Genomic DNA, 27,720 nt, shown 5'->3' on the forward strand with positions numbered 1-27,720 from the left:
TGGTTCTACAAATTGGATTTTTTTTGTTGTATTGTTAAATATTGTATTAACATGTACTCTATTGTTCTGAATTGGCATAGGATTAGTTTATTTCTGTTTAAATTCTGCATAAATATTTTACACATTGTATCTAAGTTAAGCCTGAATGCTTTTGTGCTAAACTTCCAGATGGTAAAGCACAGGTTAATTTAGTGTTTTCTTGTGTAGGGTTTCAACCCATTTCCAACCAACAGCCTAATTTCTCACACTTCATCTTTGTGGTTGTAACTGAGCAAAGTAAAATGTTAATATTTTTAAAGAAATGTCTTACTTAATTTTTATGGAATGTTATTCAGAATTCCTGCAGTGCTTAACATGTGAGGGATCACAAAGGGTCACAAGAACTCTTCCACAGACATGAGAGGGGCAGTGATGGACCCTAAATTCCTCTCAAGATGAGGTCAGTGATGTCCCTGCCTTGCTCAGATTTTGACAGTTTAATAGATGTCACTCCAGTATCATGAGCTAACCATGAACACCATGCACATTGGACCTTGAGAGGGGCCTGAGAGCCCTCATGAGGGTGTTCGCGTGACTGTACCCATTAAATTACTGTGAAAACATAATTTTGTATTCCTAGTGTCTCACCGCATTCTGTATACCACAATATGCAATTATATATTTTCTAATCAAATAAGAATATTAGGCCTAGATGTATCAAGCCGTTTGCGAATCGCAAAGGTCGAAATTTGCAGAATTTTGGCCTTTGCGAATCGCTAATGGTCTTTTTGCATGTTTTGGCATGCATCAAAAATTCGCAATTTAAGTAATCGCAAAAATTTGCGATTCCTTATTTTGCCATAGCATTTAAGGAATTGCAATTTTGCGATTCCTTAAATTCTATGTATGTAGCATTTTTCATTTGCAAATTTTGGTTAAGAAATTGCAAATTACCACCAACTTGTAGTTGATGGTAATTTGCAAATTCTTTTAAAAATGCACAATTTGGCATTTTTGAAGGTGGCATGTGACGCACACACATGCCCATAGGGCATGTATGTGCGCCATATGCACACACATGTACATTTCAGGGGTGCAGCAGGGTGTCCTTGAGACACCCCTGCACCCTTGAAATAATTCTCAATTTGCGATTAGCAAATTGCGAATCGCAAATTGAGATTTATTTCACAATCATTCCTAGGGGCCTCCTGGCCCATAGGAATGAATGGGAAATTATTCCTTATTTGCGAATTTGCAAATTGCGAATTCGCAAATAAGGAAGACTAAGAAATCGCTAAAAAAAAAACCATTTTCTACATACATTCCATTTTGCGATTTCTTAAAAATCGCTATTTAGAAATCGCAAAATGGAATCTTGATACATCTGCCCCTATTTGTCTTATTAATCTGAAATGCCCTTTACCTTCAATATGCCTGCTACGTTTCATGACTGTACTAGGCCTAGAAGCCATTTTTTTGAGGCAGTACATTTGCTGCATCTTCCAGTAAAGTGTAGCTTAATTTTCAATCTTGGGATCCAGAAATTAATTAAATCAGCAGTGTGCTTTTTACTGTATCTTTCCCTCAAGGACATCTTGCATTTTCTCCATCAGAAGATCCTGCCAAATGTTTATTAGATATGTTTTGCTGACAGTAACATTGCATTGGAAAGGAGCTTGGAATTGTTCTTTCATATGATTAGCAACATGCATCTTGAACAGAAAAGACTATTTAGTGTTCATTTTGCTTAAAGACATTGCTCAATTTAATATTGTTGGAAAACAATTCATGTTCTAATTTAATTAAAATTCGAATATTTTGAGTGGGAGACATCCGAGGTTGAGTGTGCAGAAAGTCTATATTTCAAACGGATACGCAGTATCTTTTACAATAACAAGTTTTTGTCACATGTTTGACCTCCATAGATTTGTATACATAGAAAAACGAATATGTATTTTAGCATTATATCCTTCAACTTTCCGTTTTGGGTGAGAGCTCTGGTTTAGTTTAAATGGCAATTATGTTATGTTATATGTTATATAAATTTGTAGTGCCCACAGCTACTCCAAAAAGTTTCCCAGCACGAGGCCTAGAAAGATCGAGAAACATAGTTTAAAACAAAAAGGTTTTTAACGTTTTCTAAAAGATCCAGGAATCTTGGATGCTAAGTAGAGCCAAAGGCAAGGCGTTCCATGCCAGAGCAGCTTTTCGGGCAACGGAACACCCGCCAAGCCTTTGGCGGGTGAACAGAGGAGTCTGAGCCAATATTTGAGAAGAGGAGCACACATGTCTCGCAGGGAGATAAAAGGCAAATCTCTTTTGTAAGTAACTGGGACCCAGACGGCATAGGGGACTGTGGACCATCGTCAAGATTTTGACTTTTATCCGCACCTCCATAGGAAGAAAGTGCAAAAAACGCAGATGGAGACGCACACTCCTCCTGCTGGGGAGATCCAGCAAGAGCCGGGCCGCAGAGTTTTGCACTACCTGGAGCTTGCCCAAAAGATAGCCTGGGATCCCAACGTACATTGCATTTGTGTAGTCTTAGTGGGAAAGAATCAAAGCCTGAACAACAGTTTCCTATGCAGCTTTTGGAAGTAGAGGGAGAAACTTCCTCAAAGTTTTTAAATGCCAAAACAGTTCCCCACCAGATCCTTAATCTGGGTTGAAAAGGTTAAATTCTCTTCAAACCACACATCTAGATTCTTTGCGGGGTTTCCCAACAGGCTTGGCAGGGGAAACCCTGGAGGCCACAGCATCTCCCTAAAATTGGTAGGAAATTTACCATATAGATGTATCTCAGATTTCTCCTCATTACACTTAAGCATGGCCTGAGCCAGCCTGTGAAAGAAGGAGAGTAGATAGTGTTGGGCAGAGGAGACCGCAACATCATCCCCCCGATGTAAACAAGAGCTGGGTGTCATCCGCAAAGGCAATCACCCTAGCCCCCAGCTCCTCTGCTAAATATGTTAGCAGGGTAACATAAATGTTTAAGAGAAGGGGGCTAAGGGATGAGCCCCGTGGCCACTGGCTGGGATGCAGGGGCACAAGGTGGACGCCAAACCTGTTGTGACCGGTCAGCCAGGAAGGACATGAGCCAACCCAAAGTGGAGCCGGAGATGCCAATCTCCGAGGGGTGAGCCAGAATCAGGGAGTGAGGCACTGTATCGAATGCCGCCGAGGGGTCCAGCATAACCAAAGCCGCCTTCCCATCGGCATCCAAGCACTCCCTCTTTATCATTTACTGTGGGGCTTGCTATTTTTGCACTAAAAGCATCTTAGACCTTCTGCTTCCCGGAGTATTGTGCATTTTTTTTTAACATTGCAATATTCAAAGCCTCTATGACTGATGGCTTGCTGGGGGAACCTCTAGAAACACACATAGTGGTCGGTGAACAAAGACCGTGAATGTGTTCTCTACTGCTCTTAAGCTAACTGCTTAAATTAGTGCATACACTGGATACAGTGAGGCCAATTCACAAGGGCATTTATGAGTAAGGGAAAAAGAACTATAGGAGTTCTATTTTACATACTGGTACAAACCTTTGTGAATCATCCCTAAAGCATTTAACTCCTTATTACTTAAATCAAGCACAGCCCTGCTTGCAATAACGGTATATGAATATTCGCTTTTATTACCATTTTATTTCCATTCTTGGTATTATGGCACAAATTCACAATGGCATGTAAGCGTACATAAAAGAGTACTACAGGATTACAACTTTGAAAACTCCAAATTACCTTTAATAATAATGTTTTCTATGTCTGCCATTAAGCAATATATTTTATGTTTATAAAAAATGTATATATACTTGAGCATTAGGATTTGCAACGTAACTTCTTCAATCCGAACTGAAGCCACTGTGATGCTGCGTACCTCAAGGATCTGCCCGAAGCCCTCTGCTTTTTAATACTACTTGGTGCCCCTTTTCAAACTCATTGCTACCTGGGAAGTGAAGGCAGTATCCTATGCTGTTTGCCAGATTTAAGGGGTGTCTGAAGGACATAGCATGCTGGATGAACAACGACAGCCTAAAACTAAATGCTGACAATACAGAGGTACCTGTTCTTCATTAGACCTCCCTTCCATACCCAGGGTTATGGTGACCAGCAGAATTGGGCTCCCACCTGTCTCCAGCAAGTATAGTGGAGAATCTGGCCATCAAATGGCATTCCGATCTATCTTTTGTGACCGAAGTTCGACATATTACCTTGTCCTGCTTCAGGAAGCTAAGAAGCCTATTACCGGAGAAGCACCGCAGGATCATAGGTAATGATACTATGACCTCTCATCAAGACTCTGCGAACAGTCTGTACCTAGGGCTACCTTCTTATTTGATTAACAGACTCCAGATGGCATAAAATACGGTAGCAAGATTAATCTGACGGGTACTGATCTGTCAACATATCTCCCCTCATATCAGACAACTCCATTGGCTCACAGTAGTGAAAAGGTAAGAGTTCAAGTCCCTAACCCTGGCCTTTCGTGCCCTGCATTATAAAGGACCTACATATCCCAGATATAGGCTTTGCCAATATCAGCATAAACGCACTCTGAGATCCAACTCCCAACACCTTTGTGTACCTCGTTATGCTAAGTCCCGAGTGGGCAGCAGGTCCTTTACAGTGAGGACCCCCCAGGTTGTGGAACTTCTTTACGTCTCATTTGTGCTTGCTTGAATCACAACACAAGTTCTGGAAGACCTGGCTCTTTAGCCAAGGCTAGCCTCCCTGTTGGCCCTGATCCCTCTTCGGTTTCATCCATTCAGCGCAATGACACCTCTGTATGAGTTAGATGTTGTGCTCTGTAAATTACACTATTATTATGATTATTATTTCTATAGTTTTTCTATGATTCCCCCTTTATTTTTTGCACTCAATTTACTTTCTTTACACTTTTCCTTCCAGCTGTTGAAAACAAATCCCTGTTACCCTTTGATATTGTAACTGTTTTCTAGAATGCTGGGAAGCTGGCTTTGCATATACTATAGCATGTAACTGCTATTAGCAAGGTGAGGACCTTAGTCACCTGAAGGCTTTGCGCACACAAGTACAGATTTTTCCTTGAACCCAGGAGGAGGAGACTCGCTGCAAGGTTTTTCCTGCATGATATAGTTTCCCATCCCCTGAGCTCATTTGTCTTGGACAAGCTCATTCTAGAATATCAAAGGCAAAGGGTCTCTCCTAAAGAAGGTTGCAACTACATAGAAAGAGCAAGGTGGATGATTTGGTGGAAATGGACTGAAGGTTTATAAACTAAGTCGACCCTAATGAGCACTCTTTATCCCACTTTTTCACACTCAATTTACTTCCTTCAATCTTTCCAGCCAGGCTGTTTAAAATAAAATCTGTGTTACTCCTGCTGTGCCAATGCCCTTCAATGATGTAACTCTTTTCAAGAATTATGCAAATTTATGTGGCCTTTATACCTGATTAGCGAGGTGAGAGCCTCAGTCTCCCCCTAAGTCTAAACACTACCCCATAAACTTCCTTGCACCTGGGAGGAGACTGACAGTGAAGCTTCCCCTGCAGGGTCCAATTGCTCCTCCCCTGGGACTCATGTTTCTTATTGACCCTAGATTGCCTGTAGTAAAACAACTCTTGTCCTGCCGTTCAAGCCATAGGAAGGTTAGATCCAGTTTAGGCAAACTGTAGTATACTGTACATAGTTTGTAGGAGTTTTTATATCAGCAGTCATTGTTGTGAACTTGAAAGTCAGGAGAAGGCCAGCCTCTCTCCTATGTTACTCAAGATTGCAAGAGGCAGGTCCCACAGAAAAATATCTAAGCAGCATTTCACACACTTTGGACTATTTCTATGAGGTAAAGGTCAAAATTGATCTTCAAAGTGGGGAGACTTATTTGTCATTCAATATGTTTTGCTAACATGCAACAATTGCATCATCTGGAGCCAGATGTTAAGAACAGTCCAGCCCAAACTGCTAAGCTAGGTCTTCCCTGGACCGGAAACAAGCATTTTGGGACTGGTTTTAGGGTAACACCCCTCATCACCCAGGCTAGCTTGAATCCAGTGGAGAAGTGAGCAAGGGACCCATGTCTGGGCATACCCTTACAACTTAGGGTGAGCACAGCAAACACAAGGAGATGATGGATGGAGCACTGAAACTTTTCGGACACTCACCCACAGTCATATATCTGGGTTTAATCCATCATCGTTCTTTGGCTCACTTCGCCAACCCAGTTCAGACCCAGCCATGTGTAAAGCAGACTTGACCTGTTCCTTATAGGAACAGTCCAGCCCAAACTGCCATGCTAGGTCTTCCCTGGACTGGAAACAAGATTCCTGGGACCAGTTTCGGGGTAAGTCCCTTCATCAGCCAGGTTAGCTTGAGTCCAGTAGCAAAGTGAGCAAGGGACCCAAGTCTTGGTGACCGGTGGGACAGCATATTTTTCTAGTAGGGGATGACGAACAAGGTCACCACGGTGGTAGGAACCTGTATAGGACTGTGTATGTGTGTGTATTGGCATTTATATAGCGCACTACTTACCCGTAGGGTCCCAAGGCGCTTAGACTGCTGCGAAACCCTTCCTGGCTTCCCTGAGAGATGGTCCCTTAATGGGTATCTCCAGGGTGAGACCAGGCATCCCCGGTGGTCTGGTGGGGCCGTTAGTGAAGATGAGGCAAGCTAATGCCCAGAGTTGCCGAGTGTGATCGCTGATCAGAGTGGGCACCGAGGCGAGAGAATTATCGAGTCCGCTGATCCTGGTCCAGAAACCTGCCGCGCCGGGAATCGAACCCTGGTCCCGGGCCGTCCTCTGCTCTCGGGTCTGCCGCCTCTAACCAGTGAGCCACACTACTTCACTCTAAGGCAGTTACTGAAACTAGCTCCTCTCTTATCAACATCTTCATTACAGTCAATTGTTTCTGCCACTGTCATCTCTAGGCTGCATTATGGGAATGCCCTTTACATTGACCTTTCCCAGAAACTTATCAGGAGACTGTAGGTGGTACAGAATGATGTGGCTAGGCTCATTTGTAGACTTCCTAGAAAGACTTGTGCTATATACACTAGACTGGCTTATCATTAAACAGAGAGCTCAGTTTAAGGGCTTATGCATTGTCCACAAGGCAATCTACGGCCAGGCACCTAGGTACATAAAAGATTGCCTGGAGAAATATGTTCCTGGCCTGACAATGCGATCATCTGAGGCTTGTTGTTTAACTCCCCAAGGTACACCACTAAATCTAAAGGGGGTAGAGCATTTTCTATTTTACTTCCGCAAAGCTGGAATAACTTACCTGACTATCTGCGCAGGGAACCAGTTCTCCTCACTTGTAGGAAACATTTTAAAACGTTCCTTTTTAGAGAGGTATTAACTACTGTGTCATTTCTGCCATCGCTGCTGCCTTTCCCTCTGCCCTAGTGACATCCTCACTTTTCCCTATTAGCACTTAGAGACCTGTAGGTGATTTGCGCTATGTAAAAGGCATATAACATAACATAACATAACACTTGTACTGTGGTATGATTCATCATCGGTGACCTATCCACACTGTGTTGGGTATAAGAGAAGGGCTCAGATCAAAAGCACCTTCGTATACACCCTCAAAGTACGGTTGAGTTTCTCAGGGGTCTTAGCTGTACAATTATGCTGATGAAACCTTGGTGGCACTGCTTTAGTGGATTTTAAGATTGTATAGCAGACGTGATGAATGTAAATATTTTTAATTTTTTCATGCTTCGGTTTTTTTTTTCTGCACCAAAGCCCGCTATGCCCTGGAAGTTGACCAGCGCTCACAATGTCATTTATTTTGTTATCTGTGACTTTTTTTAAACTGATTGTAGAGTGTTGCCTTTCCTTCTCTTTAGAGCATTCTGGTGCACTATGAACAATACTGGCCATGATGTGCCCTCTCATTAACACCATACCTCTTCCGCACACTTCAGAAAAACACAAAGGGCCACACGTTGTAAAGGTTTTAGTGCTGGCAAATAGAGACTCTGCCATTTGTGACAGATAAATATCCTTTTGGTATGTATTAACCCTGTTTTGCAAGTTGGCAACTTATTACCGACTCGCAAAATAGGGTTTACAAGTCGGTATTAGGAAGGGCATATTAAGGGTGTCCCTACCTAATAACGAGTTGCAGGGGGATGTATGAATTACTCCCCCTGCAAAACTCCATCGCAAAACATTCCCATTTTACCACCTACCTCAAGTAGGTGGTTAGCCGGTCACAAATGTCCCTTCGGGACACCTTTCCCTTTGTGAATATTTGCAAAAACGTTTTTTAAGAGTAGGCAGGGGCCCCACGGCCTCAGGCGGCTGCAGTGCAAACATTTTAGAAATATTTGACAAGATGAGCATGTGAGTTATTTTTCAAAGTCTGGTGAGAGCTACAGACGTCTTGTTCAAGCCCAGACAAGACAAAATCTCTCCTAAATACCTTGCAGCTTGATAGATTGAGGATCGTTAATCTGGATAATAGTAGCAACTGTTACTTACAGCTCATGGAAATGAAAGCACTGCAATAGGAAGCGCTATATGTAAGAAAAATGCATTGTTATAAAAAAAAAACTCCTATTGAGGCTGAGGAGCCGATTGCCATTGATTTGTTTAAAGTTGTTTTTAAAGACCATTCATCTGAGTGTGCTGCTGGGAGAATGAGTTACGGGGTTCTCTCTGGTTAGTTGCCCCTTTTTTCGGTTTGGACTAGAGGCGGCTTTAGCTGTTTCGTCCGCCACTTATCATAAAAATAAGTAAATAAAAAATACATACATGCATATACATAGATAAAGGGGCTTTGGATCAACGCGCTAGATACATTGTAGTGTTCAAGTGTCATTGACATTCTGCTTCCTCCCTCAACAGCATACATGATCGGCTAATCGGTCCGCCTTTTTCAGTCATTGGCCATATTGCAGCCATCAACACCTACTTCGAGACAGCAATCCCGGAGAGCTGGAAGCACACCGAGATCAACGCCTTACTCAAGAAACCCAAGGCGGACCACAAGAACCTCAAGAACTTCCGGCCCATCTCCCTGCTCCCGTTCCCGGGAAAGGTCATCGAGAAGACCATTGATGGAGCGAGCTTCAGAAATAATTCTATTCTGGCTCGTGAAATTAAATCTCTGTAACATGAACTAACATATTAATGAATAATTGCACGATTTGTTGTACTAAATCAACCTAGATTAAAGTTCTACTTTACATTACATGCGGGATTAATGTTAATGCGCTCTTGTTGCATTTGCGAGTCTGTTTTACAACATATAACTAATGTTGTTTTGTCTGTACCATTGTCTTTGTCAACATTAATGCGGCTGACTAATTAATGGCATGTACTCTTTTTGTGTGTGCTTATGTCTTTGTCTATGTTATGTTTGTCATCTTTTTATCTTTTTCAGATTTATGAAGAATCCTGTTGGACATTATGAAGAATGGTAGATTATAAATGTGCTGCTTTATATGTGTGCTTCTGCTAGGTGACATATATTAACGGGTTAACATTAGCAATGGTGGGTGGGTAACAGAAGGGTTTACATTGCTTGAATTAATTACTCTTTTGTGTTTGTTTAAATACTAGCCCGAGTGAAAGGCTTAAGGCCTAGTTTTGGAGAATGTTGGTTAGCCTGACTGAGAGGAGCCAAGCACAGCCATGATTGAAGCTTTTTCACAGAACATTTTCTTGAATAAACTGAAGCTCAAACAAAGACTTTTGTGCTAGGATGTGCTCTGAAAAGTTATTATCCCAAGGCCAAGGAAGTGACCAGAGGCAGTTTGGCCAAGTCCTGGAGGAAACTGCAAACTTTTTAGTATAATGTTACAAATCCACGGAAGTCGGTGTCGCTTCACGTCAAAGAGCAATGACAAGTGACGTGATGGTATTTCGAAGCGGTGGCCTCTCGATGGTCTGACAGTCAGCAACCAATCAGGTTGCCGAAAGACATTAAAAATATATCGTTTAGTTAGATTAGTGAGTCAGAAAAAGTATAAGAACTTAGCCCTTTGAGGGGAGCGGGGCTGACTGTTCTTGAGGGCGAAGTGCTGTCCGATTTTCCTTGGACACGTAATGCCTTTCTTTATGTCTTTTTCTTTACAGGTCAGAAAGCTTAATTTAGGGAATTAGGGTTAATACTTATTTAATTCATTGATTTTGAGCAAATTTGAAATGCCAGACTTTTGTGCCAATAAACTAATAATTGAAACTGATTTAATAAAAATGTTTGCTTCTAATAAATGAGCTAATAAAGAGTTTGAAACTGAAGCTTTGAAACTTTAAAAATAAAAGACTTAAAACGTCAAGCTGGTCTTGATTAATTTTAGTCGTTATCATCAGTTAATCCATTGGCCAAAGTGGTCTAATTAAATGTTTTTATAAATACTTATGATAAAATGTTATACTGCAGTTGTATATAATGTACATAATGATGTTTGGATAGTGTGATTAATTAGGCCACATGATTCAGCTGCACGATTTTCTGTCTCAGTTATATGGGCCTTGGTATTAATTAGTTTGGTGAGTATTAGGTAGTGAATGGTGCTGTAGAGACGGAATTTCTATAGTGATGCTGGATCAATTCTCTGGTAGCAGAGTTCGGTTGCTATGGTAACTGACATGTTACATGTAAAATACATAGGATACGTGTCTAAAACATGTTGATAAGTTTGTTCATATGTTGTATGTAGTCGAAAGGATTTTTCCAGCAGTGTGAAAAATTCCTGGTTGTTTGCCAGAAAAAGAGTAGTGTGACTAGAAAAGTTACACAGTGCATTTGTTCTGTTTCAAAATTGTGGTATAGAATATATCGCAAAGTGTTGTGGACGTGCAGCACAAGTTTAGGGACCTTAGATGTGACTGTTTAAATGTAATAGTGAGGATCGTCTATGAAATTGTAGCATTAAGCATAGGGACTTGGTGAGCCCGTTTTAAAACTTTTTGTGAAAAGAGTAATAGAATTATTCGAGCTTGAGTGAAGGGTAAGATGGCGTCGCCTATTCTTATTAACGTTTGACGATTTCTGTGGTTGGTTAAAGTCCTGCCAAGTTTTCGTGTGTGCGCGATCAGGGTTTTCCGTTTGAATGCGTGAATGATTTGTGAAAATAGCGTCGTCTATTTCATGCAAAAAGAATTCTGAATGTTTGTAAAACTATTATTTTATTTAGCGAAACGGACAAGTGGTTTGTTTATTCGTAGTTACTAATTAAAATTCATTGGAAAAGCATTGTTTAAAATGGCGCTGTGAAAATTATTTTTTTGAAGGAGGGGTGAGTTTACGGAGTAACACACAGTGAAGCTGCAGCGGCAGTGTACGTCATTTCGGTCCGCGCTGTGATTGGCTAACATACGTCACAGCAAGCGCACTGATTGGTTCACGTAACAGTGACGAGCTGATACCAGATTGGTCAGTTCCGAATACTGTATTTCTATTGGTTGAGCAAGGTGGTGACGTAGCTTGACCTGATTGGCTTGTTGGTGTCTTTCGCGCACGGATTGGCTGAAGTAGCGGAACACCAAGAAAATATTTCGAACGTTTGGAATAAGCGAATTTGATTTAAAACATGAGTTATTGGTATGATGGAGAGAAAAAGAAGCCTTCATCGTTTCAGAAAATGAAAAATTTATTTAAACCTGACAAGAAAATTGAAACGCGTGGTGGTAAATTACTTCATAAGTACAAAACACCCGCAGCCTATATGGAAGGTGAATATGGTTATCATACTGTAATTTGGTTTGAAAATTGGATGCATTATACACAAAAGGATGGTGTATTAGCATGGCCGGAAGATGGGTCATTTAATATGAAAGTTTTGAGGAACCTGAGAGAAAAAATGATGGATCTTGTGCCAAAGCCTAGACCTACACAATTTGAAGCTTTAGTTGAGTGGGAAGTTGAGATGATGGAACTTGAACGTGAAAGCAAATGCTCAGCAGCTAGAAATTCGAAGCAGATTCTAAATAGAGAAACACATGAGGACAAAGTGAGACGCTGGAGAAAAGCAGACATGTATGATGGTCTGTATCCAGTGAGAATAATGGTCACTAATGATCCAGGTCAAAAGAAAGTTCAAAAGAAAAATGGACTTGATGAGGAATTAGATGATGCAATTTTAGAAGACATTTATTCTACTAAACGCAAACCGCCACCTTATCAAGTAGATTCTCAATCTACCCCGAGAGTTTCTACTGGAACTTCTCCAAGTGCACCTCCTAGGGAAGTCAATGAAGGTTCACCCAGATTTTTAAAATTACCTGAAAGAGTAGGGTCAATAAATAATTCTAGTACACCCAGAGAAAATAGAATTACAGAACAGAGAAATAATTTTCCGAGAAATCAAGAACTAACTCTTGCCGATATGCCAGAAATTTCCAGTTATAACAGAGCAAAGGAAGATTTAATTCAACAATTACCAAAAAGCATGGAAGCAGTGACAATACCAGTAACAATTGGTCCTGTTGTACCAGTTTTTGATCAGGGAGAAAATAGACATTCTGCTTTGACAGTTCCATTGAATGCAGAAATTCAAAAAGTGGCTGAGAAATTTTATTCAGAACTTTCAGAAATTCATGGAGAAAAATCTATGATGCCAAATTTAACTTTAAATCGAAGTTTGACAGGGTCTCAGACACCATCTGTTGCAGAATCAGATCCAGGTCCTTCAGAAAGAAGCCTGAACAGAATAGATTTAACACAAAATGCATTGTCTCCAGAAGCTCCTGAATTTAAAAAGCTTGATGTTGCAAAGTTAAAAGCTGATTTGGAGGAACTAATTATTTGCACAATTGGCACTGACAGTTTGAAATTGTATCAGGATGATGAACTTCTTTTTATTTGTAAGAGTATTCAGTGGAAAACGAAAAACAGATATGAGCAACTGGAAGAAATGGCTGCTGAATTAGAAATTGATTTGAGCAAACAGAAACATTTGCAGAAACATTATAGAGTGTTTTTTTCTGAAAAGGATATTGATAATCTCAATATTGCTGGAAGAATGACCCATATTAAAGAATTGATAGTTTTTCTCAAAAGATTAGGTGAATTAGGCAAATGGAGAATAAAATGGTCTAAAAATAAAGAACAGGACAAAAGGGTCAGGGGTGAAACAGTTTCAGAATTTCCAATGAGGGAAATATCAGGTGTAGGGTATGTGCATGTACCTTGGTCAAGACAGGATATTCTGTTGTTCACCAACGATTTTCCTCGGCTGAGAGAGAAGTCTGTTGAGTGGTATCGACAGGTAGACAGATTTATTAAAGTGTCAAAAGTTTTGTGGATTGATCCGGATGGATTCTTTGACATTGTTGTCCCATCAGATCTTTGGACAGAATGCAAAATTTCTGTGAGTTGGCCAAAAGAAGAACCTGCCCGAGACACAATAACAGGTGCCCCATCAAAAGATGTTATGGATATATACAATAAAGTAATTTATTGGCTGAAAGGGAAAATTCCTCCAAAAGAAGTAGATTGGGTTAAAATTGACAGAACAAACCAGGAGCCAAAAGAATCAGTACATTCATTTTATGAAAGGTTGCTGTTAGTCTTTAAACAGTACAGTGGCTACGAAAAATTAAGTGAAAAGGACATGAGCCACTTTATTTACAGATGTGTCTACGGCCTGAGACCTGAAATTGGGGAGATGATTAAAAATGGAATTGTGTGCTGGCAATCACTTTCAGTTGATGACATCCTGAGAAAAGCAAAATATTGCAGTGATGAGATAGATGCCAAACAGAAAAATCTTAAGGAGAAGGCAATGTGGGCACAAGTGAAAGGAGCTGAGCAACAGCAAATGGCTTTTGAAAATAAAAATGTGCAACAGAATCAAGGCAAATTTAAGAATAATTTTAATAATAAACCTAAATTTAATGTAAATGTTGAAGAGCTAAAACAGAAACTCCCATGTTTTAATTGCGGCGAAGTTGGACACTGGAAGCGTGAGTGTAAAAACCCGCCCAGAAATTTTAAAAATACCTCATTGAATCCACAGATGCAGAGTGAGTTAAATAAGCAGCAACAGCAACAGCTACAGCAGCAGTTAAACGAGTTAAGTCAGCAGCGACAGCTACAGCGACAGGTAGCGAATCAGCAGAGCCAGATTCAGCAGAGCCAAATTCAGCAGAGCCAGATTCCACAAGCACCATTTCCAAACAGTGTAAATGCTCAAATGTTTACACCAGAACAGGATTCTGTGGAGGTAATCAGGTAAATAATGTGTCTAGAGTGAATATGTCAAATGCTTCACAACAATTCTGGCTGAAAAATAAGGAAGAGAGTGATTCATCGGAAGATTACTCATGACGGTGCCTGAGAGAGGAAGAAGATTGTGTGCTTGGACCCACTCTTGAGGTAGATCAGTCTGGTCCATTTGTTAATGGTAAAGTGAACGATGTTGATATCACTTTTCTTGTGGTCACAGGTGCTACCCGTTCTACTGTTAGATCAACAGAAATAGAAAACCTTCCTCTCTCTGGTGAGTCAATCCAAGTTGTAGGTGTAGCAAATCAGCAAATTAAAACAAGTCTGACAGAGCCTGTAAAGGTTGAGATTGGAAATTACAAGGATAAACACAGGTTTCTGGTTTGTGACAGTAGTCCTGTAAATCTGTTGGGTCGTGATATATTATGCAAGATGAATTGCAAAATATATTGCTCACCAGATGGCATTGAGTTACAAACATCAGAAGTAGATGGTCTTTACAAATTGACAATGTTGATGGTCGAAGAGGAAAGGAAATTATTATTTCCTGTCTTTGACAAAAATGATTTGCCAGAAGAGCTCAAAAAGCCAGTCAAACCAGAAATTTGGGATCTAACTGGAAATGATATGGGTCTTATGAAAAATGTGGATCCAGTAAAAATAACTGTGAAACAAGGAATAGATTTCCCGAATGTTTGTCAATACAAAATGAAAGCTGAGACAATTGAAGGTGTTATTCCAGTGATTGAAAAATTCATAAATCAAGGTGTGCTAAAAGAGATTGAGAGTAGCCCATGTAATTCACCAATTATGGGTATCAAAAAGCCAAACGGAACTTACAGAATTGTTCAAGATTTAAGAAAAGTTAACCAAATTGTTGTTCCATGTTGCCCAATTGTTCCAAACCCTGCGGTAATTCTTTATCAGATTCCGCATGATGCAGAATGGTATACGGTCATTGACCTATGTAATGCCTTCTTTACAGTTCCACTGCATCCAGAGAGCCAACAAATTTTTGCATCTAGGTTCCAGAATCGCATTTTAGCATGGTGTCGTATCCCACAGGGGTATACTGAGAGTCCATCTATCTTTAATCAGTTATTAAAGAAATCTCTGGAAGATCTGATTTTACCTGGAAACTCAACATTGGTTCAGTATATTGATGACTTGCTCGTGGCAGCAAAGACACGAGAAAATTGTGTAACTGACACCATTACTCTTTTAAATAGATTGGCAGATGAGGGACATAAAGTATCACCTGCGAAATTACAGTTTTGCAAACAAGAAGTAAAGTATCTTGGTCACAGAATTGCAAAAGGAATCAGACAAGTGACTATTGAAAGAATTAAAATGATTAGAGCAATACAGCCCCCAACAACACAAAGACAGGTCAGAATGTTTCTGGGAATGGTTGGTTACTGTCGTCAATGGATTAGTGGATTTTCGGTAATTGCAAAACCACTACAAAGACTGACAAAAGCAGACATAAAAGATCCAATCAGATTGTCAAAAATTGAATTAGAAGCTTTTGGACAGTTAAAAAGAAGCTTATGTGAAGCTCCAGCATTGAGTATGCCAGACTATGAGAAAGAGTTTGAGTTGTACTGCAGTGAGAGGGAAGGTTGTGCACTGTCAGTCCTGATCCAGAGACATGGAAAACTGAGAAAGTCAATAGCTTGTTTCTCAGCTGTTTTGGACCCTGTTGCAAAAGCTTTGCCAGGTTGCTTAAAAGCAGTGGCTGCAACAAGTGTAAGTCTTGAACAGAGTGAAGGTATCATTATGGGATTTCCTGTGAAAGTATATGTACCTCATTCGGTTGAAATTCTTCTTACCAGAAGCAAAACTCAGCATCTAATAAGTAGCAGATTGACAAAATATGAGAAAACAATTCTGGGATCAGATAATGTTTCTATAGCAAGATGTGTGAATTTAAATCCTTCCACATTATTGCCGGATGGTGTTGTTACTGAAGCTAATAATGAAACTGACATTGATCATGAGTGCCTGGATGTTGTAGATTACTGCACTAAACCTCAACAGGACATAAAAGATGTTCCTTTTGAGGTAATTGAAATTTTTATGGTCAAGTATGTCCCCTAACGTGTACCCCAACGTCTTCATGTACGAGTTCAAAGTACATGTAACTTCCCTCCACAACCAAATCTGAAGACGCAAATACATTTGCGTCCAACGTTAACATGTCCTCTATCAGATGCACCATGAATGGATCGATAATTCAGTTTCTAAATATGCCTTGCCAACGTCTTTACATGGTGCACTTTCACGTTTTTCCTGGCTCTGCCGAGCTAGGCCCTGATTTCTGCCTTCGAACCACTTCTGTCTCTGCCTCTGAAAGCTGCAGCATGAAGATGCATCCCTGACCTCTGCCTTACTTCCTGCCAAGCGAAGCGGTGCCTGGCTCAGCCTGGCCTGCCTGCCAAAACAGTATTTTGCCTTCAAGTTATCAGCCAGCCTCCTCGAAAACACATTCCAGTCTAGTGATATAGGTAAACATATTCCCGGCTGCAGAGCAAAGGGCCAAGCCTTCCTGTCTCCTTCATGTAATTTATTGCTCCCGTTACCATGGTAGGCCCATGGCCCCGTGCATTGCACTTAGACACATATGCATTCAGTATAGAATAGCCTCTGCCCGAGAGACCTTTTACTTCAGATTAAACACTCCCCAAATACAAGATATCGGATATGTTGTAGGAACAGGTCGATCTGACATGCCAGACTTCTGTCTCTTCTACTAGTGCTAAAGTCAAAGCCCCCAGTTTCTCTAGTTCCACGTCAATCACACGTCATACCTATTGCGCGCGCACCCAGGTCATAGGTTTCAGCTGACTCTGCAGAATCCTCTACGCACCCACCCACTTATGACACTTTCTGTGACGTTTCCAGCACACGCCTCCGTGCACACCCTTGTACATGCCTTTTTGCTACGCACATGTGTTTTTATCTTATTCTCTTCACTTGTCACGCCTACTGTATCCATTGCCATTGTACAGTTTTACTATATATGCCATGTACTGTTAATAAATCGTTGACATCTTTTTGCCATCATTGCATATACCCCCGAACCCTTGTATTGATGGAACTGATTTCCATGGCTCGAGCCATCCCGATTAAAGCCCGTATGACTCAGATACCACGGACCCTGCCTCTCATTTGATTGAGCTATTCTTTTACCTGTCAGTAATTATACGGAAAAATAGTACGGTAAATTATATTTACCACATAATTTGGCGCCCGAATAGGGACCCCTGCCCCACCCCACGCGCCGGCGATGCGTCGCAGGCCTTGCCCCCTACCACAGTCGTGACGGACTCCTATGCGCATCTGCAGGTTTTCCTGTATCTCCCTCAGGCCCACGGTGGAGACGAAGACTGCGGGTCAGCATCCAGACGAGGCGGTGAGGAGTGCGGAGGATCCCGACCAGAGCCCAGCCGAGAGAGCAGTGTCCGAGGTGTCTAGAGGCCCACCTGTCCGAAGCGTCGAGGCGCATGCGTAGTGCGCAGCAGTAACCAGACGTCGTAGCAGTCCAGTCTAGTCAACATTCCGAGGCCTTCCGTTTCGTGCTTCCCGGTGAGTACCGTTGCTGGGGACGCATCTAGATGGGTGCATTAATTTGTATCCGGTCAAGACGGGTTTGGGTACACAGATCCGGTCTGCACTGTTTTATCAGTGTATCTGTACTGTTTAGCAGTGCATCTAGTAACCTAGTAATTCCGAATTTCAGTGATTCAGTATTCTGGTCTTCCAGTATTTTGTTTTAGAATGTACTAGACAGTATCTGTTCGAATTGTTTCAATGTGTTTAATGTCGTGGTGTGAATGACTGTTTGCATTTTATTACTGTGTTTATTGTGTTTGCGTCCAGGTAGAGGTAGCAATGCCTTTGTTCTCAAAGTTACGTCAGATAGGAACTAGGAAAGGGATACTCGAAGAAGCAGTTCCCGTCCCACCTAGGGACACTCCAGGACATTTTATGTACCACAGGCATAGCTTAGATGCCATACTGTACTTAGATTTATGGGTGGACTATACAAAGGACCTGGAAGAGAAACAGAGATGGCCCGTTACAGGGACATGGGATGCCGAGTGCATCATGAGAGTAGAAGAAGCGTTGTGGAAAAAGAAAGCCAGACAATCTCAGAAAGATGCCATAGAATTGTGGCGTAAAGAATCGCATAGACGAAGCGAAAAAGAAATCAGGAAAGCGGAGAGAAGTAGAGAAGAATCCGAAAAAGCTAGAGAAAAAGAACTACTAGAAGAAGGAGAACGAGTCAGAATAGAACAACATGACAGACAGAGAAATGCCCTTATTACAGGACTGTATCCAGTTCTGGCCGAGGGCCTGCCCAAGGCGACCCCGGAAATGCCAAGTGATCTGCCGCCACCATTGGTTCCGACTAAAGTCCGTCACAAACAGACTGCAGCAGACATATTCCTTTCTTCCTATTTAGATGGCATAGCTCCAGCTTATACTAATGTGCCCGTACCACCCGTTAACAATGCGCAGCAGCCTGCTCCGGTTGCTCGAGCCACGACCCCTCCACGTCACCAACTTCCCGTGCCTGTTGTCACTTCCTATACCGGCCCCCCTGCTACTGTTCCCCCTGCTACTGGTCCTCTTAATCCTTTTTCAGATACAATCCAGGGTCCAACCCCATTACATATACCTGCCACACAGTCAGGCTATGCTCACGCTTCCGTTTCGGGAGGTGCCGTAGGAGGTCACCCCCACACCCCGCCACAATTACAACGAATGACAATCAGAGAACTAGCAACGCAACGCACTCCGAAAGCGAGCACATCTGAAAAGCTTAAACAACTACTTACGGATTGTAGAAATGATCCCGTACCTGGCAAGCAAGGGGACAGGATGTTAGCATCATTACGTCTAAGACGTGTTACAGATTATTTGATGACATTACCAGAAATGACCGACCATCTAGACAAAATATATCACTTTATTAGACCTGGAGAGGGACCGGAAAGTATTCGTGAGGCCATGGCATATCAGAAAGCCGAGACTCAAGGGTTAATATTGCGATTTTTGATTAATTGTTTTATTAGAGAACAAGATCAGCCAGGTATTTCTCAGGAAGAGATGGAGGTATTGACAAAATGGAGTCAGAATATTGCAGATTGTAAACATGATAAACAGAATTGTATAGATGCCATGTCCAGAAAGATTCGTAAAGAAATAGTGGCAATACATACCCGACGGAAAGCTGATAGGACAGCCGAGTCAGACGAAAAAGATTCCTCAGAGGAGGAAGAACCAGAGAACCCAGCAGCGAGTCAAGGTACAATAGCGTATGTAGGTAGAGCGAAACTCGCTAAACAGTATTCCTCTGATAGGCCTTTTGACAGACCGATACGTCTAGAAAATAAAAGACGTTTTCTTCCCCCCATACCAGAAAAATGTTCTCTTGAACACTTATTCCAAGCCACTGATAAAATCCTGAAAGATAGAATAGGTTACAATGAACTTAGTACAATGCGTGAACAAGAACTAGCACGGTCCGCAGTACAGTGGGCTGATAATGACAGCGTATATAAAGATGATTCAGTAGCGCAAACATTTTTGAGCCTTACCCCGACTGAACAACGTTTAGTTGGTATGTACATGATCCAGCATATCATTATGCTATATGAGAGTCAGCACTCTGATCCAGGTCCCTTATACAATGTATTAGATGAATTACTCCTGAACAGATGGAGAGGCCTAGGTACTGATTTGATTAATGTTATTCTCGAACAACGTCATTTATTTATTTATTAATGCCATTTGTAGAGCGCGTACAATTACCCTTGGGCGTCTCGGCGCTGAAATTGCATTGAAGTCTCACCCTGATCAGGAAGTGCAGAGATGTGAGTTACTGATTGAATAGCCATGTTTTCAGTTTTTTTCTGAACTGAAGAAGTGTGGGGCTAGTTTCTGTATGGTTAGGTAGGGTGTTCCAAAGTCTAGGGGCCGCGATTGAGAAGCGGCGATCGCCCCAGGAAGTTGTTCGGCTGCCTTGAACCACTAGTTGGTTAAGAGAGGTGGATCTGAGCGTTCTCGGAGGGTTATAAGGAATCAGTTGCTTTTTAAGGAATCGAGGTCCTTGATCCTGTAATGATTTGAAGACTCTGCACAGAGATTTAAATTTGACCCTGTTGTGGATGGACAGCCAATGGTAGTTTTTGAGCGTGTCCGAGATGGGTGCAAATCTAGGTTTTTTTGACAGTACGCGGGTGGCAACATTCTGCACGGTCTGTAATTTTTTGGTGACTCTGTTCTGGGCATTGAGCAGCAGACCGTTGCAGTAGTCTAGTGAAGAAAGCACTAGAGAGGTGACTAATGTTTTTGCTGCTGAGTCTGGTAAGTAAGGTGTAATTTTTCTTACCATTCTTAGCTTGAAATGGGCGTTGGCTGCCACCTTGTTTGCATGGGCCATGAAGTTAAGCTGGTCGTCGAAGGTAACACCTAGGTTTCTGACTTTGACCGTAGGGCGGGGAGGTGTGCCCAGGGCCGATGGCCACCAGGTTGCCGACCAGACTGGGGAGAGATTGCCAAAGATAACCACCTGCGTTTTATCGGAGTTAAGCTTCAGGCAATTCCTTGCCATCCACTCGCCGATAGCAATCATCCCACCTTGGAATCTCTCTGCCATCCTCTGTCCATCGCCCTTTATAGCCAGCACCAACTGAGTGTCGTCGGCGTATGAGGTTAGGCTCATCCCGTGGGCTTTGATGACACTAGCGAGGTCCGACACATATATATTAAATAGTGTCGGACTTAGGGATGAGCCTTGGGGTACCCCACACGGTAACGACAGGTCAGCCGACTGGAAGGGGCCCAGTGTAACCGCCTGGGTTCTGTTGGCCAGGAAGGAGGCAAGTAAATCCCTGGCAGTGAGCTGAATGCCCATCCTCTCGACACGGTCGACCAAGATCTTATGGTCAACCGTGTCGAAAGCAGCTGACAGGTCTAGGAGAACTAATAAAGCAGTTCCTCCTTGATCACGGATGACTCTTATGTCATCAGCTGCTTTGATGAGAGCGGTTTCTGTGCCGTGGTGTTTGCGGAAACCGAACTGCGTATCATCCAGCAGATTGTTGTTTTCTATATAAGCTGATAGCTGCTGGTTCATAGCCTTTTCTATAACCTTTGCTAGAAAAGGGAGACTTGCAATATGACTGTAATTTTTTAGTTCACCTTTATCTAACCCAGGCTTTTTAAGCAGAGGTTTGATCAATGTATTTTTCAGTGAGTCAGGGTAGGATCCAGAACATTTTTGACTCCACATTTTGTTCCTGCTCCACCCCCAGTAAGCTATCCTTTTCACCTAGACAGACAGAACCCTTTACGAGAAGTCCACCCCGTCCAGTCATCTCCAGGGGGTGAGCTTCAACGCGTATTTGTATACACGCCCATAACTAAAATGGAATTATTGGAAATGAAGAAAATAGTGCCGAGTCATGATATAGATCCAGCAGGGTTTCACCGTGAAATAAAAGACATGTTACTCATGGGAGATTACACATATCCCGATATTATGAAAATATTGAAAGTATTATTGCCCGCCGGTATTTACGAGAAACTCAAAGAAAAAGAATGGGAGGTGGGAGATAAAAAGATTAATTGGACTGAATTAGAAAACGAAGAAACCGGACGAACCCCAGGTTTAGGTCTTGGGGAGAAAACTAAAGCATTACCAGGATTATTAGTACAGGTTTTGCCAAGATTGTTGACAACTAAAAAGGAGGACTGGGATGCAATCTCAGCCTGTAAACAGAAACACGACGAAGACACTAGTGATTTTTATTCTAGATTCGAGAAATGTTTTATTATTAATAGTGGCCTGAAAACAAGTAGCGAGTCTTACCCACATCTATTTGTGACCAAATTAGTCGAGAATTCCTTGCCCCAGGTTAAGAACCGTGTATTGAAAGTCAAGAGCACATGGCAAGCAAATACGCCTTCCCAAATGTTACAAATGTTACAGTACCACCAGAACAGAATCAGGGAGGAACATGATCATGAACAGAGACGTATGAAAGACACGAAAATGAAAGTACTAGTTGCTCAGTCAGTTCCAGCTGATGGTCAGAAAAGGGGTGCGACACAGTCCAATAATTCGGTAGCTCCTGTTAAAGGGACATGCAACTATTGTAAACAACCAGGTCACTATGTAAACGATTGTGCAGTTCTGAAACACAATATAGCTACAGGTAAGACGAAAGAGAGACCGCGTCCCCCTAGACAGGACCAGGTCCAACAACATATTCCCCAGAACGTGCAGCCTATGCAGATTCCATAACAGACCGTAGCGGTACCACAGCCCCAGCCCATTGCCGCAACACAACATGTCACACAGCAGATGTAGCAGTATGCACAGTCTGACTACCCCGATTATCAGCAGTACACATGAAACAGCCTAGAGAGGGAGGTTGGCTTGCCTCTTATTGAGGTTCCTGTAGATCAAGAGGGTCCTTATGTACACAGTCAGGTATTAGGAAAGGATAGAAAGTTTTTGATTGACACAGGGGCAAGCAGAACTACCATCAGTCATGACGAGGTTCCAGGGGCACCCCTCTCAGGCTCACAGAATGTTTCCCTTGGATTTTCAGGAAAGCCTATTGTTAATGAAGTATCGAAACCAGTTCCCCTTGCAGTTGGTCCATTATCCCGTACTACAGATTTGTTGCTCACGAAATCATGTCCAGAAAACTTGCTTGGTATTAAAACACTGAAAGCGCTAGGAGCTGTAATTTGTTGTTCTCCGGAAGGAGTAAGGCTGTTCCTTCGTGATTTTAAGGGTCATTATGTATTGAGAGATTTTGATCCCAGGTTACAGAATGTTCCTGCACATTTATGGGCACAAGGCCCAACTGATGTAGGTTGTATGCACATTACACCATATCGTGTCACACTCAAGCCAGGAGTTGTACTACCCCGAATCCGACAATACAAGTTACCACCTGATGCTGTAGTGGCTTTACTGAAAATCATTGACGAGCTCATTGCACAAGGAGTGGTTGTAGAAACCGACTCCAATGTTTGTAATTCCCCTATCATTCCGATTCTTAAACGCACTGATCCGAATGCACCTCCGGTCTATCGGTTAGTGATCGATCTGCGAGAATTGAATAAATGTATTGTACCACAGTATCCAGTGGTTCCAGACATTTCGTCCCTATTGACAGCTATTGATTCGGAAGCGACGTTCTTCACTGTAATCGATCTTAAGAACGCCTTCTTTAGTGTCCCCATTGATCCGGAAAGTACCTTTTCGGATTCTGTTTAAATGGCCGTAGCTTCAAATTTGCACGCGCCCCTCAGGGATTCACAGAAAGCCCCAGCATCTACAGCCAAGCATTGAAACGACAACTTGACAGTATTCACATGCCTACTAACACTGCCCTACTCCAGTATGTCGATGTTCTATTGATCACCGCCCGAAGTGAACAAGAATGTGAACATGCATCACTGACAGTCCTGTATTTTCTGGCGGACAAGGGACACAAGGTGTCTCCTTCGAAGCTACAATTCTGTGCCCAGCAAGTGGTGTACCTTGGGCACTTGCTGTCCAAGTGGGGTAGGCAGCTGACACCCGATCGTATCCAGTTAATTGCACATCTACCACAACCCAAGACACAGAAGGAAGTACGAGCCTTTATTGGACTCACTTCTTATTGTAGACAATGGATTCCCCAATATGCATATCTAGCTAAACCACTTATACAGATGACAACACAAGAGGCAGCGTCTTCGACTGTTCTCCCTTGGACTCAGGAACATACACAAGGTTTTGACGAATTAAAGAAAGCCTTATGTCAAGCACCTGTTTTAGCAACACCATGTTACAGCAAACCTTTTACACTTTTTGTCACAGAACGCGATGGCACAGCGTTATCGGTCCTCACTCAGGTTCAAGCAGACAAACACAGACCGTGCGCTTATTTTTCGAGTACATTGGATCCAGTAGCCCAGGCCTTGCCTGCGTGCTTAAAATCAGTTGCAGCAACAGCTCTAGCAATAAGACAAAGTGATTCCATTGTATTAGGACATCAATTGACAGTACAGGTTCCACACTCTGTGGAAGTTCTCCTAAATAGAACACAGACTCAGCACTTGACTATAGCACGACTGACAGGCTATGAATTGACATTGTTTCAACCACACATAGAGATCAGACGCTGCAATACACTAAATCCTGCTACACTTTTACCGTCAAGCACAACAGATCCTTCTCCACATGACTGTGTGGAAGTTATTGATACAATCACGAAGCCCAGACAAGACTTGACAGATGTTGCATTACCCAATCCAGACCTAACACTTTATGTGGATGGTTCATGTATGAGAACAAGTACAGGAGAATTAGTGGCCGCATATGCAGTGACCACTGAAACTGAAGTCATAGAAACACATCGCATTGACACCCTGTCAGCTCAAGCAGCAGAGCTCATTGCTCTGACCCAAGCCTGTATACGAGCCAAGAACCTTAAAGTAAACATATACACAGATTCACGTTATGCATTTGGAGTCGTACACGACTTCTGTGTCCTCTGGCAAGAGAGAGGTTTCTTGACCTCTCACGGAGCCAAGATCCAGCATGGTCCCCTCATTCAAGCTCTGTTAGAAGCAATACATTTGCCTACAGCCATAGCCATCATGAAGTGTAAAGCACATACCAAAGTCACAGACACTATTTCCCAGGGTAACGACCTGGCAGATCGAACAGCAAAACATACAGCTCAGACTCATACTCATGCAACTGATATGACAAAGACTGACGTAACCTCACTGACACATTGCATGACAGTTAGGGATCCCACACAAGATGTAATCGACATACAGACACATGCTACTCCAGACGAAATCAAGAAATGGACTGAACAAGGAGGGGTCCAGACAGAACAGGGATGGATGATGAAGGGAAGGACCACATGGTTTCTCCCCCACTCTATGGTTCAAGTTATCATCAACACAGCACATAGTCCAGCACATTTAGGAGAGAAAGCCATGTTAGACAGTCTACAGAACCTCTGGTTCAACGAACATTTACGAGCAGCAGCAAAACAGAAAGTGCGTACCTGCATGATCTGTTGTCAGTTCAATCCAGGAAAAGGTATTTCCGTGGAACGAGGTGGATTTCATCCTCCCGACCATCCTTTTGAAGTCCTCCAGATGGATTATATCCAGATGGACAGATGCCGAGGATTCAAGTATGTCCTCGTAGTAGTATGTGCCCTATCCAGATGGACAGAAGCATATCCCGTCCCAGATTACACTGCCCCGACCACTGCCAAGCAGTTGGTTCGTGAATTCTTCCCTCGGTACAGTTTGCCCCGTGTCGTGTATTCAGATAACGGTCAGCCATTCTCGTCCGAACTCATGAAGCAGGTTTCACTTCTGTTAGGCTATCAATGGAAGTTCCACTGTGTCCAACATCCCGAGGCAGCAGGTCTCGTAGAGAGACACAACCAGACTCGGAAAACCCGTCTTGCCAAAGTGTGTAGAGAGAAAGGTGTAGATTGGATGGTAGCTTTACCGGTTGCCCTCTTTTATATGCGAATGGTAGCTCGTTCTAGGACAGGGCTATCCCCGTATGAGGTGGTCTTTGGTAGGCCTCCTAATACGTGGGGGACGCCTATGCCACGTAAATTAACAGATGTTGACAGTACTATGCTGACAGATTACCTTGCCTCCTTGATGTCTGCACTACTATCATGTCGTTCACAGGTCGCGGCAGCCTTCCCAGACAACACCGAGGTGAAACCGCATGAACTGGTCCCAGGAGATGTCGTCCTAGTCCGCAATTTTGACCGAGCAAGCCCTCTGGAGCCCCGCTGGAAAGAGCCGAAGATCGTTTTGTTGACCACAAGGACCGCGGTGAAACTAGAAGGAAGAAAAGGCTGGCTGCATTCGAGCCACGTCAAAAAATTTTATGGACTTCCGCCAAAGACTGTTTCCCAGGACTGCCGCATTCCAGACACTGATACTAAACTCCCCCTGTTAGAGACAACTCCTCAGCAGGAGTACAGATTGAAATTGAGGTCTAGTAAGTCAGACAGTTTAATTGTTTAAGTCCCCCTCGGGTGAAGCGGTTAGACAGGTTCCTGACATGTATAAGATAGACCCCTATAGACAGAGAGATAGACAGGAGATCAAGAAACGAAAATATTGTAAAAATCTCCAAAGCTGTTGCATCTGCACGTTACTTATTATGTTTTTTCTGAGTCTTACGATTATTATCATAAGTTGGATGTTATATATGTACTTTCCTATTGCACATTCTTTTTCTAATGACACTGCAGAGCACACGTTTAGTGCTCTGCCTCCACATGAATTGTCTTATCGACTTGCGCTGCGCAACAATACATTCATCCGTATGTTACACCATTCTCACCAGATCAACAATGCTACTAATTGTTGGATATGTGGCCGACTCCCTCCCTATCAGGACTACAAGGGAGCTCTGCCCCTCTTTCCTTACCCGTTTACACATAATGGTTCCTGTGGTGCATGGTTTAGTTTAATATCCTCTCTAGACACTGAATCCAGAGTTTCCCAAGGCAATTGGATATGGGGAAACCTGAACACAGTTATGAACAAAGCATGTTTCCCAAACGAGGAAGGTCTTCCACAAATGACAGGGACCGATCTAGAGAATGAAGTGTATGGATTAGGCAATTTTACACTTAACCTCATGATCCTAAACGTTCAGTCCGAGACTAGTCCAGACTTGCCATCTATATCAGTTCTACCAGCAAAAGGTGTATTGTGCGTCAGAAAGAATGGTTGAGTACATCTAGGTCACAGTGACTGTACTACTGTGGTCGAATTCAGTGATAAAGGCAAGTCTACATTCAAAGCTTCCCGACATTCCTATTTTATTTGTGGTCAGACAGCTTATGTACGTTTACCTCTAGATTGGGATGGTACTTGTTTTATTGCATTCCTATTGCCACCAGTTTTTCTAGCCCCATCTGATTATCACAGGAATTCCCGCCCGCGATCTCGTTAGACACAAGAGAGATCTCCCAATTGTTGATCAGACTGAAACCACATGGGAACAATATACAGATTTCAATAAAGGATTCTTTCCTTATCTAGGCACTGTCTCAAATAGTAAACTGATACGCCAATTAACAAGAATCCTCGAAGCAGTAGTGAATGAGACTACTTCTGCTTTGGGCAACTTAACGGAGGAGCAGTCTGCTATGAGACTTGTTGTTCTTCAGAACCGCCTTGTCCTTGACGTCATCCTGGCCGATAGGGGCGGAGCTTGTAGAGTCATCGGATCCAGTTGTTGCGTGTTTATTCCTAATAACGCGCCATCAGTATACAAAGCTATCACCAGGCTTCATGAAATAGCTCATCAGATACACCAGAATCCAGGCTCCTGGACTTGGTCCGGCTGGCTCTGGAGTGTAATGTCAGCCTGGGGATGGAAGCTTCTGTCATTCCTAGGAATTATATTGGACATAGTATTCAGTTGTTGTCTATGTTTACAATGTGGGCCAGCGATTTGCGGTTTGTGCGCCACAGCTTGTATTCCCCGCTCAAGTTCAC

This window comes from Lissotriton vulgaris, chromosome 3_1 (assembly GCF_964263255.1).
Source record: "Lissotriton vulgaris chromosome 3_1, aLisVul1.2, whole genome shotgun sequence".
NCBI classification, from domain to species: Eukaryota; Metazoa; Chordata; class Amphibia; order Caudata; family Salamandridae; genus Lissotriton; species Lissotriton vulgaris.